The sequence below is a fragment of the Mytilus trossulus genome, chromosome 10 (assembly GCF_036588685.1).
Source record: "Mytilus trossulus isolate FHL-02 chromosome 10, PNRI_Mtr1.1.1.hap1, whole genome shotgun sequence".
Lineage (NCBI taxonomy): Eukaryota > Metazoa > Mollusca > Bivalvia > Mytilida > Mytilidae > Mytilus > Mytilus trossulus.
Genome location: NC_086382.1, coordinates 5,834,252 through 5,849,941, shown reverse-complemented (window position 1 = coordinate 5,849,941; position 15,690 = coordinate 5,834,252). Strand labels below are relative to the sequence as shown.

General features: G+C 37.3%; 23 non-coding genes across 23 annotated transcripts; 12 read left to right on the top strand and 11 right to left on the bottom strand.

The window, feature by feature from the left end:
* The first annotated feature begins 250 nt into the window (after window positions 1–250).
* On the top strand, window positions 251–331 carry Trnal-uag (transfer RNA leucine (anticodon UAG)). The gene has a single exon. It is a non-coding gene; the product is annotated as a tRNA-Leu (tRNA).
* Window positions 332–1,097: 766 nt separating this feature from the next.
* On the bottom strand, window positions 1,098–1,212 carry Trnal-caa (transfer RNA leucine (anticodon CAA)). Its single transcript has 2 exons — window positions 1,175–1,212; window positions 1,098–1,143 (listed from the first exon to the last, which is right to left on the bottom strand). It is a non-coding gene; the product is annotated as a tRNA-Leu (tRNA).
* Window positions 1,213–1,585: 373 nt separating this feature from the next.
* Trnal-uag (transfer RNA leucine (anticodon UAG)) lies at window positions 1,586–1,666 on the top strand. The gene has a single exon. It is a non-coding gene; the product is annotated as a tRNA-Leu (tRNA).
* Window positions 1,667–2,432: 766 nt separating this feature from the next.
* Window positions 2,433–2,547, bottom strand: Trnal-caa (transfer RNA leucine (anticodon CAA)). Its single transcript has 2 exons — window positions 2,510–2,547; window positions 2,433–2,478 (listed from the first exon to the last, which is right to left on the bottom strand). It is a non-coding gene; the product is annotated as a tRNA-Leu (tRNA).
* Window positions 2,548–2,920: 373 nt separating this feature from the next.
* Window positions 2,921–3,001, top strand: Trnal-uag (transfer RNA leucine (anticodon UAG)). Its single transcript has one exon. It is a non-coding gene; the product is annotated as a tRNA-Leu (tRNA).
* Window positions 3,002–3,767: 766 nt separating this feature from the next.
* Window positions 3,768–3,882, bottom strand: Trnal-caa (transfer RNA leucine (anticodon CAA)). The gene is made up of 2 exons: window positions 3,845–3,882; window positions 3,768–3,813 (listed from the first exon to the last, which is right to left on the bottom strand). It is a non-coding gene; the product is annotated as a tRNA-Leu (tRNA).
* Window positions 3,883–4,255: 373 nt separating this feature from the next.
* Trnal-uag (transfer RNA leucine (anticodon UAG)) lies at window positions 4,256–4,336 on the top strand. The gene has a single exon. It is a non-coding gene; the product is annotated as a tRNA-Leu (tRNA).
* A 766-nt stretch (window positions 4,337–5,102) lies between these two features.
* On the bottom strand, window positions 5,103–5,217 carry Trnal-caa (transfer RNA leucine (anticodon CAA)). The gene is made up of 2 exons: window positions 5,180–5,217; window positions 5,103–5,148 (listed from the first exon to the last, which is right to left on the bottom strand). It is a non-coding gene; the product is annotated as a tRNA-Leu (tRNA).
* Window positions 5,218–5,590: 373 nt separating this feature from the next.
* Trnal-uag (transfer RNA leucine (anticodon UAG)) lies at window positions 5,591–5,671 on the top strand. The gene has a single exon. It is a non-coding gene; the product is annotated as a tRNA-Leu (tRNA).
* Window positions 5,672–6,435: 764 nt separating this feature from the next.
* Window positions 6,436–6,550, bottom strand: Trnal-caa (transfer RNA leucine (anticodon CAA)). The gene is made up of 2 exons: window positions 6,513–6,550; window positions 6,436–6,481 (listed from the first exon to the last, which is right to left on the bottom strand). It is a non-coding gene; the product is annotated as a tRNA-Leu (tRNA).
* A 373-nt stretch (window positions 6,551–6,923) lies between these two features.
* On the top strand, window positions 6,924–7,004 carry Trnal-uag (transfer RNA leucine (anticodon UAG)). The gene has a single exon. It is a non-coding gene; the product is annotated as a tRNA-Leu (tRNA).
* Window positions 7,005–7,770: 766 nt separating this feature from the next.
* Window positions 7,771–7,885, bottom strand: Trnal-caa (transfer RNA leucine (anticodon CAA)). The gene is made up of 2 exons: window positions 7,848–7,885; window positions 7,771–7,816 (listed from the first exon to the last, which is right to left on the bottom strand). It is a non-coding gene; the product is annotated as a tRNA-Leu (tRNA).
* A 373-nt stretch (window positions 7,886–8,258) lies between these two features.
* Trnal-uag (transfer RNA leucine (anticodon UAG)) lies at window positions 8,259–8,339 on the top strand. The gene has a single exon. It is a non-coding gene; the product is annotated as a tRNA-Leu (tRNA).
* A 766-nt stretch (window positions 8,340–9,105) lies between these two features.
* Window positions 9,106–9,220, bottom strand: Trnal-caa (transfer RNA leucine (anticodon CAA)). The gene is made up of 2 exons: window positions 9,183–9,220; window positions 9,106–9,151 (listed from the first exon to the last, which is right to left on the bottom strand). It is a non-coding gene; the product is annotated as a tRNA-Leu (tRNA).
* Window positions 9,221–9,593: 373 nt separating this feature from the next.
* Trnal-uag (transfer RNA leucine (anticodon UAG)) lies at window positions 9,594–9,674 on the top strand. Its single transcript has one exon. It is a non-coding gene; the product is annotated as a tRNA-Leu (tRNA).
* A 766-nt stretch (window positions 9,675–10,440) lies between these two features.
* On the bottom strand, window positions 10,441–10,555 carry Trnal-caa (transfer RNA leucine (anticodon CAA)). The gene is made up of 2 exons: window positions 10,518–10,555; window positions 10,441–10,486 (listed from the first exon to the last, which is right to left on the bottom strand). It is a non-coding gene; the product is annotated as a tRNA-Leu (tRNA).
* Window positions 10,556–10,928: 373 nt separating this feature from the next.
* On the top strand, window positions 10,929–11,009 carry Trnal-uag (transfer RNA leucine (anticodon UAG)). The gene has a single exon. It is a non-coding gene; the product is annotated as a tRNA-Leu (tRNA).
* A 764-nt stretch (window positions 11,010–11,773) lies between these two features.
* Trnal-caa (transfer RNA leucine (anticodon CAA)) lies at window positions 11,774–11,888 on the bottom strand. Its single transcript has 2 exons — window positions 11,851–11,888; window positions 11,774–11,819 (listed from the first exon to the last, which is right to left on the bottom strand). It is a non-coding gene; the product is annotated as a tRNA-Leu (tRNA).
* A 373-nt stretch (window positions 11,889–12,261) lies between these two features.
* On the top strand, window positions 12,262–12,342 carry Trnal-uag (transfer RNA leucine (anticodon UAG)). The gene has a single exon. It is a non-coding gene; the product is annotated as a tRNA-Leu (tRNA).
* A 766-nt stretch (window positions 12,343–13,108) lies between these two features.
* On the bottom strand, window positions 13,109–13,223 carry Trnal-caa (transfer RNA leucine (anticodon CAA)). The gene is made up of 2 exons: window positions 13,186–13,223; window positions 13,109–13,154 (listed from the first exon to the last, which is right to left on the bottom strand). It is a non-coding gene; the product is annotated as a tRNA-Leu (tRNA).
* A 373-nt stretch (window positions 13,224–13,596) lies between these two features.
* On the top strand, window positions 13,597–13,677 carry Trnal-uag (transfer RNA leucine (anticodon UAG)). The gene has a single exon. It is a non-coding gene; the product is annotated as a tRNA-Leu (tRNA).
* Window positions 13,678–14,443: 766 nt separating this feature from the next.
* On the bottom strand, window positions 14,444–14,558 carry Trnal-caa (transfer RNA leucine (anticodon CAA)). The gene is made up of 2 exons: window positions 14,521–14,558; window positions 14,444–14,489 (listed from the first exon to the last, which is right to left on the bottom strand). It is a non-coding gene; the product is annotated as a tRNA-Leu (tRNA).
* Window positions 14,559–14,931: 373 nt separating this feature from the next.
* On the top strand, window positions 14,932–15,012 carry Trnal-uag (transfer RNA leucine (anticodon UAG)). Its single transcript has one exon. It is a non-coding gene; the product is annotated as a tRNA-Leu (tRNA).
* Window positions 15,013–15,690: the final 678 nt, after the last annotated feature.

Sequence of the window (15,690 nt, the reverse complement as noted above, 5' to 3'; positions counted from 1 at the left end):
GGAAATTTTTCCTCATTTCTAACCTTTTTTTCATCTGCAAAATGGACGTTTTATATGATTACTCAAAATTGTTCCAAATGAAGTTGAACATGGGCCATTCATTTCGTCTCACTTTCTTTTACTCCCTAAGCCTCAATTCTCACTTGAACACTTCCCACTAGAACCGTATAGGGCAAACTAAACAAACCGACATTCTTTTTTTTACGAAGCCAGTTGACAAATACATAAAATATCAGCAGAAAAGTCGTAAGGTAGCGTGGCCGAGCGGTCTAAGGCGCTGGTTTTAGGCACCAGTCTCATTGAGGCGTGGGTTCGAATCCCACCGCTGCCAAGAATTTTTTACTGAACAGTTCAATTTTTCTATCCAAAAGAATGAAAGACTCTTTCCGACCCTGTCAAGTATTTTGAGAGAGAGAGAGAGAGAGAGAGAGAGAGCTAAGAACGCGAACGATGTGTGTGTGTGGTTTTTTTTTTTTTTTTTTTTAAACATTCTTACAAATGAACGATATATATTACCTGTTTCCAACTGAATACAAATTGCGAATTATCTACTTTCATGCACTTGATGCTTTCAGTCAGTACCTATATTTTTTTCCGTTTGCATTTTGAACACACCAGTCGGCTATACATTTGCACGGACTTCAGGCGTATTGAACGGTGGTTGGGAAAATCCAATCACGAACTTAAAAAAAACCCAACATGAAGTTAATTCAGCGTTCTTTGGGAAAAGGATAGCATTCAAGAGTGAACAATTTCTTCTCCCGCCCTAAAAACTCACTCCTCCGTTTTAACGTTCTACCCACTATGTAAAATCTATTTTTGATTATTGAGGATTCATTTGGCTCTTTCCTCAAACTGAGTTTACATAAGCTATTTTCAATCCACTGATCGTTCAGCAATTGATAACCTTACTAAATTATGACACTCTGATTTGGACAAGAAAGAATATTAACAACATAAATGTCGCATATGAGGGTTTTTTCTTTCGTAATAGCTTTTTCTATACACTAAAGGTTTAACCGTAAACAAATTGGCAAAAGACCATTTCATGAAACCATGTTACAAATGAAGTGTAGAAAGTGATCAAAAATATATGGTGTCAGATGTGGGATTCGAACCCACGCCCACATAAGTGGACCAGAACACTCATTCCCACGAATGGGAAGGTATTAACCTTGAGTCTGGCGCCTTAGACCACTCGGCCAACCTGACATGACAACATTCCGGCTAATTTTAATAGTTAACCATCGTCTAAGGTACGGAAAACATTATAACTGAATAACTTGTCCTTTTGGATTTTAATTAAATTCGTAATTGGCGCATTTTAGGATTTGAGGAAATTTTTCCTCATTTCTAACCTTTTTTTCATCTGCAAAATGGACGTTTTATATGATTACTCAAAATTGTTCCAAATGAAGTTGAACATGGGCCATTCATTTCGTCTCACTTTCTTTTACTCCCTAAGCCTCAATTCTCACTTGAACACTTCCCACTAGAACCGTATAGGGCAAACTAAACAAACCGACATTCTTTTTTTTACGAAGCCAGTTGACAAATACATAAAATATCAGCAGAAAAGTCGTAAGGTAGCGTGGCCGAGCGGTCTAAGGCGCTGGTTTTAGGCACCAGTCTCATTGAGGCGTGGGTTCGAATCCCACCGCTGCCAAGAATTTTTTACTGAACAGTTCAATTTTTCTATCCAAAAGAATGAAAGACTCTTTCCGACCCTGTCAAGTATTTTGAGAGAGAGAGAGAGAGAGAGAGAGAGAGCTAAGAACGCGAACGATGTGTGTGTGTGGTTTTTTTTTTTTTTTTTTTTAAACATTCTTACAAATGAACGATATATATTACCTGTTTCCAACTGAATACAAATTGCGAATTATCTACTTTCATGCACTTGATGCTTTCAGTCAGTACCTATATTTTTTTCCGTTTGCATTTTGAACACACCAGTCGGCTATACATTTGCACGGACTTCAGGCGTATTGAACGGTGGTTGGGAAAATCCAATCACGAACTTAAAAAAAACCCAACATGAAGTTAATTCAGCGTTCTTTGGGAAAAGGATAGCATTCAAGAGTGAACAATTTCTTCTCCCGCCCTAAAAACTCACTCCTCCGTTTTAACGTTCTACCCACTATGTAAAATCTATTTTTGATTATTGAGGATTCATTTGGCTCTTTCCTCAAACTGAGTTTACATAAGCTATTTTCAATCCACTGATCGTTCAGCAATTGATAACCTTACTAAATTATGACACTCTGATTTGGACAAGAAAGAATATTAACAACATAAATGTCGCATATGAGGGTTTTTTCTTTCGTAATAGCTTTTTCTATACACTAAAGGTTTAACCGTAAACAAATTGGCAAAAGACCATTTCATGAAACCATGTTACAAATGAAGTGTAGAAAGTGATCAAAAATATATGGTGTCAGATGTGGGATTCGAACCCACGCCCACATAAGTGGACCAGAACACTCATTCCCACGAATGGGAAGGTATTAACCTTGAGTCTGGCGCCTTAGACCACTCGGCCAACCTGACATGACAACATTCCGGCTAATTTTAATAGTTAACCATCGTCTAAGGTACGGAAAACATTATAACTGAATAACTTGTCCTTTTGGATTTTAATTAAATTCGTAATTGGCGCATTTTAGGATTTGAGGAAATTTTTCCTCATTTCTAACCTTTTTTTCATCTGCAAAATGGACGTTTTATATGATTACTCAAAATTGTTCCAAATGAAGTTGAACATGGGCCATTCATTTCGTCTCACTTTCTTTTACTCCCTAAGCCTCAATTCTCACTTGAACACTTCCCACTAGAACCGTATAGGGCAAACTAAACAAACCGACATTCTTTTTTTTACGAAGCCAGTTGACAAATACATAAAATATCAGCAGAAAAGTCGTAAGGTAGCGTGGCCGAGCGGTCTAAGGCGCTGGTTTTAGGCACCAGTCTCATTGAGGCGTGGGTTCGAATCCCACCGCTGCCAAGAATTTTTTACTGAACAGTTCAATTTTTCTATCCAAAAGAATGAAAGACTCTTTCCGACCCTGTCAAGTATTTTGAGAGAGAGAGAGAGAGAGAGAGAGAGAGCTAAGAACGCGAACGATGTGTGTGTGTGGTTTTTTTTTTTTTTTTTTTTAAACATTCTTACAAATGAACGATATATATTACCTGTTTCCAACTGAATACAAATTGCGAATTATCTACTTTCATGCACTTGATGCTTTCAGTCAGTACCTATATTTTTTTCCGTTTGCATTTTGAACACACCAGTCGGCTATACATTTGCACGGACTTCAGGCGTATTGAACGGTGGTTGGGAAAATCCAATCACGAACTTAAAAAAAACCCAACATGAAGTTAATTCAGCGTTCTTTGGGAAAAGGATAGCATTCAAGAGTGAACAATTTCTTCTCCCGCCCTAAAAACTCACTCCTCCGTTTTAACGTTCTACCCACTATGTAAAATCTATTTTTGATTATTGAGGATTCATTTGGCTCTTTCCTCAAACTGAGTTTACATAAGCTATTTTCAATCCACTGATCGTTCAGCAATTGATAACCTTACTAAATTATGACACTCTGATTTGGACAAGAAAGAATATTAACAACATAAATGTCGCATATGAGGGTTTTTTCTTTCGTAATAGCTTTTTCTATACACTAAAGGTTTAACCGTAAACAAATTGGCAAAAGACCATTTCATGAAACCATGTTACAAATGAAGTGTAGAAAGTGATCAAAAATATATGGTGTCAGATGTGGGATTCGAACCCACGCCCACATAAGTGGACCAGAACACTCATTCCCACGAATGGGAAGGTATTAACCTTGAGTCTGGCGCCTTAGACCACTCGGCCAACCTGACATGACAACATTCCGGCTAATTTTAATAGTTAACCATCGTCTAAGGTACGGAAAACATTATAACTGAATAACTTGTCCTTTTGGATTTTAATTAAATTCGTAATTGGCGCATTTTAGGATTTGAGGAAATTTTTCCTCATTTCTAACCTTTTTTTCATCTGCAAAATGGACGTTTTATATGATTACTCAAAATTGTTCCAAATGAAGTTGAACATGGGCCATTCATTTCGTCTCACTTTCTTTTACTCCCTAAGCCTCAATTCTCACTTGAACACTTCCCACTAGAACCGTATAGGGCAAACTAAACAAACCGACATTCTTTTTTTTACGAAGCCAGTTGACAAATACATAAAATATCAGCAGAAAAGTCGTAAGGTAGCGTGGCCGAGCGGTCTAAGGCGCTGGTTTTAGGCACCAGTCTCATTGAGGCGTGGGTTCGAATCCCACCGCTGCCAAGAATTTTTTACTGAACAGTTCAATTTTTCTATCCAAAAGAATGAAAGACTCTTTCCGACCCTGTCAAGTATTTTGAGAGAGAGAGAGAGAGAGAGAGAGAGAGCTAAGAACGCGAACGATGTGTGTGTGTGGTTTTTTTTTTTTTTTTTTTTAAACATTCTTACAAATGAACGATATATATTACCTGTTTCCAACTGAATACAAATTGCGAATTATCTACTTTCATGCACTTGATGCTTTCAGTCAGTACCTATATTTTTTTCCGTTTGCATTTTGAACACACCAGTCGGCTATACATTTGCACGGACTTCAGGCGTATTGAACGGTGGTTGGGAAAATCCAATCACGAACTTAAAAAAAACCCAACATGAAGTTAATTCAGCGTTCTTTGGGAAAAGGATAGCATTCAAGAGTGAACAATTTCTTCTCCCGCCCTAAAAACTCACTCCTCCGTTTTAACGTTCTACCCACTATGTAAAATCTATTTTTGATTATTGAGGATTCATTTGGCTCTTTCCTCAAACTGAGTTTACATAAGCTATTTTCAATCCACTGATCGTTCAGCAATTGATAACCTTACTAAATTATGACACTCTGATTTGGACAAGAAAGAATATTAACAACATAAATGTCGCATATGAGGGTTTTTTCTTTCGTAATAGCTTTTTCTATACACTAAAGGTTTAACCGTAAACAAATTGGCAAAAGACCATTTCATGAAACCATGTTACAAATGAAGTGTAGAAAGTGATCAAAAATATATGGTGTCAGATGTGGGATTCGAACCCACGCCCACATAAGTGGACCAGAACACTCATTCCCACGAATGGGAAGGTATTAACCTTGAGTCTGGCGCCTTAGACCACTCGGCCAACCTGACATGACAACATTCCGGCTAATTTTAATAGTTAACCATCGTCTAAGGTACGGAAAACATTATAACTGAATAACTTGTCCTTTTGGATTTTAATTAAATTCGTAATTGGCGCATTTTAGGATTTGAGGAAATTTTTCCTCATTTCTAACCTTTTTTTCATCTGCAAAATGGACGTTTTATATGATTACTCAAAATTGTTCCAAATGAAGTTGAACATGGGCCATTCATTTCGTCTCACTTTCTTTTACTCCCTAAGCCTCAATTCTCACTTGAACACTTCCCACTAGAACCGTATAGGGCAAACTAAACAAACCGACATTCTTTTTTTTACGAAGCCAGTTGACAAATACATAAAATATCAGCAGAAAAGTCGTAAGGTAGCGTGGCCGAGCGGTCTAAGGCGCTGGTTTTAGGCACCAGTCTCATTGAGGCGTGGGTTCGAATCCCACCGCTGCCAAGAATTTTTTACTGAACAGTTCAATTTTTCTATCCAAAAGAATGAAAGACTCTTTCCGACCCTGTCAAGTATTTTGAGAGAGAGAGAGAGAGAGAGAGAGAGCTAAGAACGCGAACGATGTGTGTGTGTGGTTTTTTTTTTTTTTTTTTTTAAACATTCTTACAAATGAACGATATATATTACCTGTTTCCAACTGAATACAAATTGCGAATTATCTACTTTCATGCACTTGATGCTTTCAGTCAGTACCTATATTTTTTTCCGTTTGCATTTTGAACACACCAGTCGGCTATACATTTGCACGGACTTCAGGCGTATTGAACGGTGGTTGGGAAAATCCAATCACGAACTTAAAAAAAACCCAACATGAAGTTAATTCAGCGTTCTTTGGGAAAAGGATAGCATTCAAGAGTGAACAATTTCTTCTCCCGCCCTAAAAACTCACTCCTCCGTTTTAACGTTCTACCCACTATGTAAAATCTATTTTTGATTATTGAGGATTCATTTGGCTCTTTCCTCAAACTGAGTTTACATAAGCTATTTTCAATCCACTGATCGTTCAGCAATTGATAACCTTACTAAATTATGACACTCTGATTTGGACAAGAAAGAATATTAACAACATAAATGTCGCATATGAGGGTTTTTTCTTTCGTAATAGCTTTTTCTATACACTAAAGGTTTAACCGTAAACAAATTGGCAAAAGACCATTTCATGAAACCATGTTACAAATGAAGTGTAGAAAGTGATCAAAAATATATGGTGTCAGATGTGGGATTCGAACCCACGCCCACATAAGTGGACCAGAACACTCATTCCCACGAATGGGAAGGTATTAACCTTGAGTCTGGCGCCTTAGACCACTCGGCCAACCTGACATGACAACATTCCGGCTAATTTTAATAGTTAACCATCGTCTAAGGTACGGAAAACATTATAACTGAATAACTTGTCCTTTTGGATTTTAATTAAATTCGTAATTGGCGCATTTTAGGATTTGAGGAAATTTTTCCTCATTTCTAACCTTTTTTTCATCTGCAAAATGGACGTTTTATATGATTACTCAAAATTGTTCCAAATGAAGTTGAACATGGGCCATTCATTTCGTCTCACTTTCTTTTACTCCCTAAGCCTCAATTCTCACTTGAACACTTCCCACTAGAACCGTATAGGGCAAACTAAACAAACCGACATTCTTTTTTTTACGAAGCCAGTTGACAAATACATAAAATATCAGCAGAAAAGTCGTAAGGTAGCGTGGCCGAGCGGTCTAAGGCGCTGGTTTTAGGCACCAGTCTCATTGAGGCGTGGGTTCGAATCCCACCGCTGCCAAGAATTTTTTACTGAACAGTTCAATTTTTCTATCCAAAAGAATGAAAGACTCTTTCCGACCCTGTCAAGTATTTTGAGAGAGAGAGAGAGAGAGAGAGAGAGAGCTAAGAACGCGAACGATGTGTGTGTGTGGTTTTTTTTTTTTTTTTTTTTAAACATTCTTACAAATGAACGATATATATTACCTGTTTCCAACTGAATACAAATTGCGAATTATCTACTTTCATGCACTTGATGCTTTCAGTCAGTACCTATATTTTTTTCCGTTTGCATTTTGAACACACCAGTCGGCTATACATTTGCACGGACTTCAGGCGTATTGAACGGTGGTTGGGAAAATCCAATCACGAACTTAAAAAAAACCCAACATGAAGTTAATTCAGCGTTCTTTGGGAAAAGGATAGCATTCAAGAGTGAACAATTTCTTCTCCCGCCCTAAAAACTCACTCCTCCGTTTTAACGTTCTACCCACTATGTAAAATCTATTTTTGATTATTGAGGATTCATTTGGCTCTTTCCTCAAACTGAGTTTACATAAGCTATTTTCAATCCACTGATCGTTCAGCAATTGATAACCTTACTAAATTATGACACTCTGATTTGGACAAGAAAGAATATTAACAACATAAATGTCGCATATGAGGGTTTTTTCTTTCGTAATAGCTTTTTCTATACACTAAAGGTTTAACCGTAAACAAATTGGCAAAAGACCATTTCATGAAACCATGTTACAAATGAAGTGTAGAAAGTGATCAAAAATATATGGTGTCAGATGTGGGATTCGAACCCACGCCCACATAAGTGGACCAGAACACTCATTCCCACGAATGGGAAGGTATTAACCTTGAGTCTGGCGCCTTAGACCACTCGGCCAACCTGACATGACAACATTCCGGCTAATTTTAATAGTTAACCATCGTCTAAGGTACGGAAAACATTATAACTGAATAACTTGTCCTTTTGGATTTTAATTAAATTCGTAATTGGCGCATTTTAGGATTTGAGGAAATTTTTCCTCATTTCTAACCTTTTTTTCATCTGCAAAATGGACGTTTTATATGATTACTCAAAATTGTTCCAAATGAAGTTGAACATGGGCCATTCATTTCGTCTCACTTTCTTTTACTCCCTAAGCCTCAATTCTCACTTGAACACTTCCCACTAGAACCGTATAGGGCAAACTAAACAAACCGACATTCTTTTTTTTACGAAGCCAGTTGACAAATACATAAAATATCAGCAGAAAAGTCGTAAGGTAGCGTGGCCGAGCGGTCTAAGGCGCTGGTTTTAGGCACCAGTCTCATTGAGGCGTGGGTTCGAATCCCACCGCTGCCAAGAATTTTTTACTGAACAGTTCAATTTTTCTATCCAAAAGAATGAAAGACTCTTTCCGACCCTGTCAAGTATTTTGAGAGAGAGAGAGAGAGAGAGAGAGAGAGCTAAGAACGCGAACGATGTGTGTGTGTGGTTTTTTTTTTTTTTTTTTTTAAACATTCTTACAAATGAACGATATATATTACCTGTTTCCAACTGAATACAAATTGCGAATTATCTACTTTCATGCACTTGATGCTTTCAGTCAGTACCTATATTTTTTTCCGTTTGCATTTTGAACACACCAGTCGGCTATACATTTGCACGGACTTCAGGCGTATTGAACGGTGGTTGGGAAAATCCAATCACGAACTTAAAAAAAACCCAACATGAAGTTAATTCAGCGTTCTTTGGGAAAAGGATAGCATTCAAGAGTGAACAATTTCTTCTCCCGCCCTAAAAACTCACTCCTCCGTTTTAACGTTCTACCCACTATGTAAAATCTATTTTTGATTATTGAGGATTCATTTGGCTCTTTCCTCAAACTGAGTTTACATAAGCTATTTTCAATCCACTGATCGTTCAGCAATTGATAACCTTACTAAATTATGACACTCTGATTTGGACAAGAAAGAATATTAACAACATAAATGTCGCATATGAGGGTTTTTTCTTTCGTAATAGCTTTTTCTATACACTAAAGGTTTAACCGTAAACAAATTGGCAAAAGACCATTTCATGAAACCATGTTACAAATGAAGTGTAGAAAGTGATCAAAAATATATGGTGTCAGATGTGGGATTCGAACCCACGCCCACATAAGTGGACCAGAACACTCATTCCCACGAATGGGAAGGTATTAACCTTGAGTCTGGCGCCTTAGACCACTCGGCCAACCTGACATGACAACATTCCGGCTAATTTTAATAGTTAACCATCGTCTAAGGTACGGAAAACATTATAACTGAATAACTTGTCCTTTTGGATTTTAATTAAATTCGTAATTGGCGCATTTTAGGATTTGAGGAAATTTTTCCTCATTTCTAACCTTTTTTTCATCTGCAAAATGGACGTTTTATATGATTACTCAAAATTGTTCCAAATGAAGTTGAACATGGGCCATTCATTTCGTCTCACTTTCTTTTACTCCCTAAGCCTCAATTCTCACTTGAACACTTCCCACTAGAACCGTATAGGGCAAACTAAACAAACCGACATTCTTTTTTTTACGAAGCCAGTTGACAAATACATAAAATATCAGCAGAAAAGTCGTAAGGTAGCGTGGCCGAGCGGTCTAAGGCGCTGGTTTTAGGCACCAGTCTCATTGAGGCGTGGGTTCGAATCCCACCGCTGCCAAGAATTTTTTACTGAACAGTTCAATTTTTCTATCCAAAAGAATGAAAGACTCTTTCCGACCCTGTCAAGTATTTTGAGAGAGAGAGAGAGAGAGAGAGAGAGAGCTAAGAACGCGAACGATGTGTGTGTGTGGTTTTTTTTTTTTTTTTTTTTAAACATTCTTACAAATGAACGATATATATTACCTGTTTCCAACTGAATACAAATTGCGAATTATCTACTTTCATGCACTTGATGCTTTCAGTCAGTACCTATATTTTTTTCCGTTTGCATTTTGAACACACCAGTCGGCTATACATTTGCACGGACTTCAGGCGTATTGAACGGTGGTTGGGAAAATCCAATCACGAACTTAAAAAAAACCCAACATGAAGTTAATTCAGCGTTCTTTGGGAAAAGGATAGCATTCAAGAGTGAACAATTTCTTCTCCCGCCCTAAAAACTCACTCCTCCGTTTTAACGTTCTACCCACTATGTAAAATCTATTTTTGATTATTGAGGATTCATTTGGCTCTTTCCTCAAACTGAGTTTACATAAGCTATTTTCAATCCACTGATCGTTCAGCAATTGATAACCTTACTAAATTATGACACTCTGATTTGGACAAGAAAGAATATTAACAACATAAATGTCGCATATGAGGGTTTTTTCTTTCGTAATAGCTTTTTCTATACACTAAAGGTTTAACCGTAAACAAATTGGCAAAAGACCATTTCATGAAACCATGTTACAAATGAAGTGTAGAAAGTGATCAAAAATATATGGTGTCAGATGTGGGATTCGAACCCACGCCCACATAAGTGGACCAGAACACTCATTCCCACGAATGGGAAGGTATTAACCTTGAGTCTGGCGCCTTAGACCACTCGGCCAACCTGACATGACAACATTCCGGCTAATTTTAATAGTTAACCATCGTCTAAGGTACGGAAAACATTATAACTGAATAACTTGTCCTTTTGGATTTTAATTAAATTCGTAATTGGCGCATTTTAGGATTTGAGGAAATTTTTCCTCATTTCTAACCTTTTTTTCATCTGCAAAATGGACGTTTTATATGATTACTCAAAATTGTTCCAAATGAAGTTGAACATGGGCCATTCATTTCGTCTCACTTTCTTTTACTCCCTAAGCCTCAATTCTCACTTGAACACTTCCCACTAGAACCGTATAGGGCAAACTAAACAAACCGACATTCTTTTTTTTACGAAGCCAGTTGACAAATACATAAAATATCAGCAGAAAAGTCGTAAGGTAGCGTGGCCGAGCGGTCTAAGGCGCTGGTTTTAGGCACCAGTCTCATTGAGGCGTGGGTTCGAATCCCACCGCTGCCAAGAATTTTTTACTGAACAGTTCAATTTTTCTATCCAAAAGAATGAAAGACTCTTTCCGACCCTGTCAAGTATTTTGAGAGAGAGAGAGAGAGAGAGAGAGAGCTAAGAACGCGAACGATGTGTGTGTGTGGTTTTTTTTTTTTTTTTTTTTAAACATTCTTACAAATGAACGATATATATTACCTGTTTCCAACTGAATACAAATTGCGAATTATCTACTTTCATGCACTTGATGCTTTCAGTCAGTACCTATATTTTTTTCCGTTTGCATTTTGAACACACCAGTCGGCTATACATTTGCACGGACTTCAGGCGTATTGAACGGTGGTTGGGAAAATCCAATCACGAACTTAAAAAAAACCCAACATGAAGTTAATTCAGCGTTCTTTGGGAAAAGGATAGCATTCAAGAGTGAACAATTTCTTCTCCCGCCCTAAAAACTCACTCCTCCGTTTTAACGTTCTACCCACTATGTAAAATCTATTTTTGATTATTGAGGATTCATTTGGCTCTTTCCTCAAACTGAGTTTACATAAGCTATTTTCAATCCACTGATCGTTCAGCAATTGATAACCTTACTAAATTATGACACTCTGATTTGGACAAGAAAGAATATTAACAACATAAATGTCGCATATGAGGGTTTTTTCTTTCGTAATAGCTTTTTCTATACACTAAAGGTTTAACCGTAAACAAATTGGCAAAAGACCATTTCATGAAACCATGTTACAAATGAAGTGTAGAAAGTGATCAAAAATATATGGTGTCAGATGTGGGATTCGAACCCACGCCCACATAAGTGGACCAGAACACTCATTCCCACGAATGGGAAGGTATTAACCTTGAGTCTGGCGCCTTAGACCACTCGGCCAACCTGACATGACAACATTCCGGCTAATTTTAATAGTTAACCATCGTCTAAGGTACGGAAAACATTATAACTGAATAACTTGTCCTTTTGGATTTTAATTAAATTCGTAATTGGCGCATTTTAGGATTTGAGGAAATTTTTCCTCATTTCTAACCTTTTTTTCATCTGCAAAATGGACGTTTTATATGATTACTCAAAATTGTTCCAAATGAAGTTGAACATGGGCCATTCATTTCGTCTCACTTTCTTTTACTCCCTAAGCCTCAATTCTCACTTGAACACTTCCCACTAGAACCGTATAGGGCAAACTAAACAAACCGACATTCTTTTTTTTACGAAGCCAGTTGACAAATACATAAAATATCAGCAGAAAAGTCGTAAGGTAGCGTGGCCGAGCGGTCTAAGGCGCTGGTTTTAGGCACCAGTCTCATTGAGGCGTGGGTTCGAATCCCACCGCTGCCAAGAATTTTTTACTGAACAGTTCAATTTTTCTATCCAAAAGAATGAAAGACTCTTTCCGACCCTGTCAAGTATTTTGAGAGAGAGAGAGAGAGAGAGAGAGAGAGCTAAGAACGCGAACGATGTGTGTGTGTGGTTTTTTTTTTTTTTTTTTTTAAACATTCTTACAAATGAACGATATATATTACCTGTTTCCAACTGAATACAAATTGCGAATTATCTACTTTCATGCACTTGATGCTTTCAGTCAGTACCTATATTTTTTTCCGTTTGCATTTTGAACACACCAGTCGGCTATACATTTGCACGGACTTCAGGCGTATTGAACGGTGGTTGGGAAAATCCAATCACGAACTTAAAAAAAACCCAACATGAAGTTAATTCAGCGTTCTTTGGGAAAAGGATAGCATTCAAGAGTGAACAATTTCTTCTCCCGCCCTAAAAACTCACTCCTCCGTTTTAACGTTCTACCCACTATGTAAAATCTATTTTTGATTATTGAGGATTCATTTGGCTCTTTCCTCAAACTGAGTTTACATAAGCTATTTTCAATCCACTGATCGTTCAGCAATTGATAACCTTACTAAATTATGACACTCTGATTTGGACAAGAAAGAATATTAACAACATAAATGTCGCATATGAGGGTTTTTTCTTTCGTAATAGCTTTTTCTATACACTAAAGGTTTAACCGTAAACAAATTGGCAAAAGACCATTTCATGAAACCATGTTACAAATGAAGTGTAGAAAGTGATCAAAAATATATGGTGTCAGATGTGGGATTCGAACCCACGCCCACATAAGTGGACCAGAACACTCATTCCCACGAATGGGAAGGTATTAACCTTGAGTCTGGCGCCTTAGACCACTCGGCCAACCTGACATGACAACATTCCGGCTAATTTTAATAGTTAACCATCGTCTAAGGTACGGAAAACATTATAACTGAATAACTTGTCCTTTTGGATTTTAATTAAATTCGTAATTGGCGCATTTTAGGATTTGAGGAAATTTTTCCTCATTTCTAACCTTTTTTTCATCTGCAAAATGGACGTTTTATATGATTACTCAAAATTGTTCCAAATGAAGTTGAACATGGGCCATTCATTTCGTCTCACTTTCTTTTACTCCCTAAGCCTCAATTCTCACTTGAACACTTCCCACTAGAACCGTATAGGGCAAACTAAACAAACCGACATTCTTTTTTTTACGAAGCCAGTTGACAAATACATAAAATATCAGCAGAAAAGTCGTAAGGTAGCGTGGCCGAGCGGTCTAAGGCGCTGGTTTTAGGCACCAGTCTCATTGAGGCGTGGGTTCGAATCCCACCGCTGCCAAGAATTTTTTACTGAACAGTTCAATTTTTCTATCCAAAAGAATGAAAGACTCTTTCCGACCCTGTCAAGTATTTTGAGAGAGAGAGAGAGAGAGAGAGAGAGAGCTAAGAACGCGAACGATGTGTGTGTGTGGTTTTTTTTTTTTTTTTTTTTAAACATTCTTACAAATGAACGATATATATTACCTGTTTCCAACTGAATACAAATTGCGAATTATCTACTTTCATGCACTTGATGCTTTCAGTCAGTACCTATATTTTTTTCCGTTTGCATTTTGAACACACCAGTCGGCTATACATTTGCACGGACTTCAGGCGTATTGAACGGTGGTTGGGAAAATCCAATCACGAACTTAAAAAAAACCCAACATGAAGTTAATTCAGCGTTCTTTGGGAAAAGGATAGCATTCAAGAGTGAACAATTTCTTCTCCCGCCCTAAAAACTCACTCCTCCGTTTTAACGTTCTACCCACTATGTAAAATCTATTTTTGATTATTGAGGATTCATTTGGCTCTTTCCTCAAACTGAGTTTACATAAGCTATTTTCAATCCACTGATCGTTCAGCAATTGATAACCTTACTAAATTATGACACTCTGATTTGGACAAGAAAGAATATTAACAACATAAATGTCGCATATGAGGGTTTTTTCTTTCGTAATAGCTTTTTCTATACACTAAAGGTTTAACCGTAAACAAATTGGCAAAAGACCATTTCATGAAACCATGTTACAAATGAAGTGTAGAAAGTGATCAAAAATATATGGTGTCAGATGTGGGATTCGAACCCACGCCCACATAAGTGGACCAGAACACTCATTCCCACGAATGGGAAGGTATTAACCTTGAGTCTGGCGCCTTAGACCACTCGGCCAACCTGACATGACAACATTCCGGCTAATTTTAATAGTTAACCATCGTCTAAGGTACGGAAAACATTATAACTGAATAACTTGTCCTTTTGGATTTTAATTAAATTCGTAATTGGCGCATTTTAGGATTTGAGGAAATTTTTCCTCATTTCTAACCTTTTTTTCATCTGCAAAATGGACGTTTTATATGATTACTCAAAATTGTTCCAAATGAAGTTGAACATGGGCCATTCATTTCGTCTCACTTTCTTTTACTCCCTAAGCCTCAATTCTCACTTGAACACTTCCCACTAGAACCGTATAGGGCAAACTAAACAAACCGACATTCTTTTTTTTACGAAGCCAGTTGACAAATACATAAAATATCAGCAGAAAAGTCGTAAGGTAGCGTGGCCGAGCGGTCTAAGGCGCTGGTTTTAGGCACCAGTCTCATTGAGGCGTGGGTTCGAATCCCACCGCTGCCAAGAATTTTTTACTGAACAGTTCAATTTTTCTATCCAAAAGAATGAAAGACTCTTTCCGACCCTGTCAAGTATTTTGAGAGAGAGAGAGAGAGAGAGAGAGAGAGAGCTAAGAACGCGAACGATGTGTGTGTGTGGTTTTTTTTTTTTTTTTTTTTAAACATTCTTACAAATGAACGATATATATTACCTGTTTCCAACTGAATACAAATTGCGAATTATCTACTTTCATGCACTTGATGCTTTCAGTCAGTACCTATATTTTTTTCCGTTTGCATTTTGAACACACCAGTCGGCTATACATTTGCACGGACTTCAGGCGTATTGAACGGTGGTTGGGAAAATCCAATCACGAACTTAAAAAAAACCCAACATGAAGTTAATTCAGCGTTCTTTGGGAAAAGGATAGCATTCAAGAGTGAACAATTTCTTCTCCCGCCCTAAAAACTCACTCCTCCGTTTTAACGTTCTACCCACTATGTAAAATCTATTTTTGATTATTGAGGATTCATTTGGCTCTTTCCTCAAACTGAGTTTACATAAGCTATTTTCAATCCACTGATCGTTCAGCAATTGATAACCTTACTAAATTATGACACTCTGATTTGGACAAGAAAGAATATTAACAACATAAATGTCGCATATGAGGGTTTTTTCTTTCGTAATAGCTTTTTCTATACA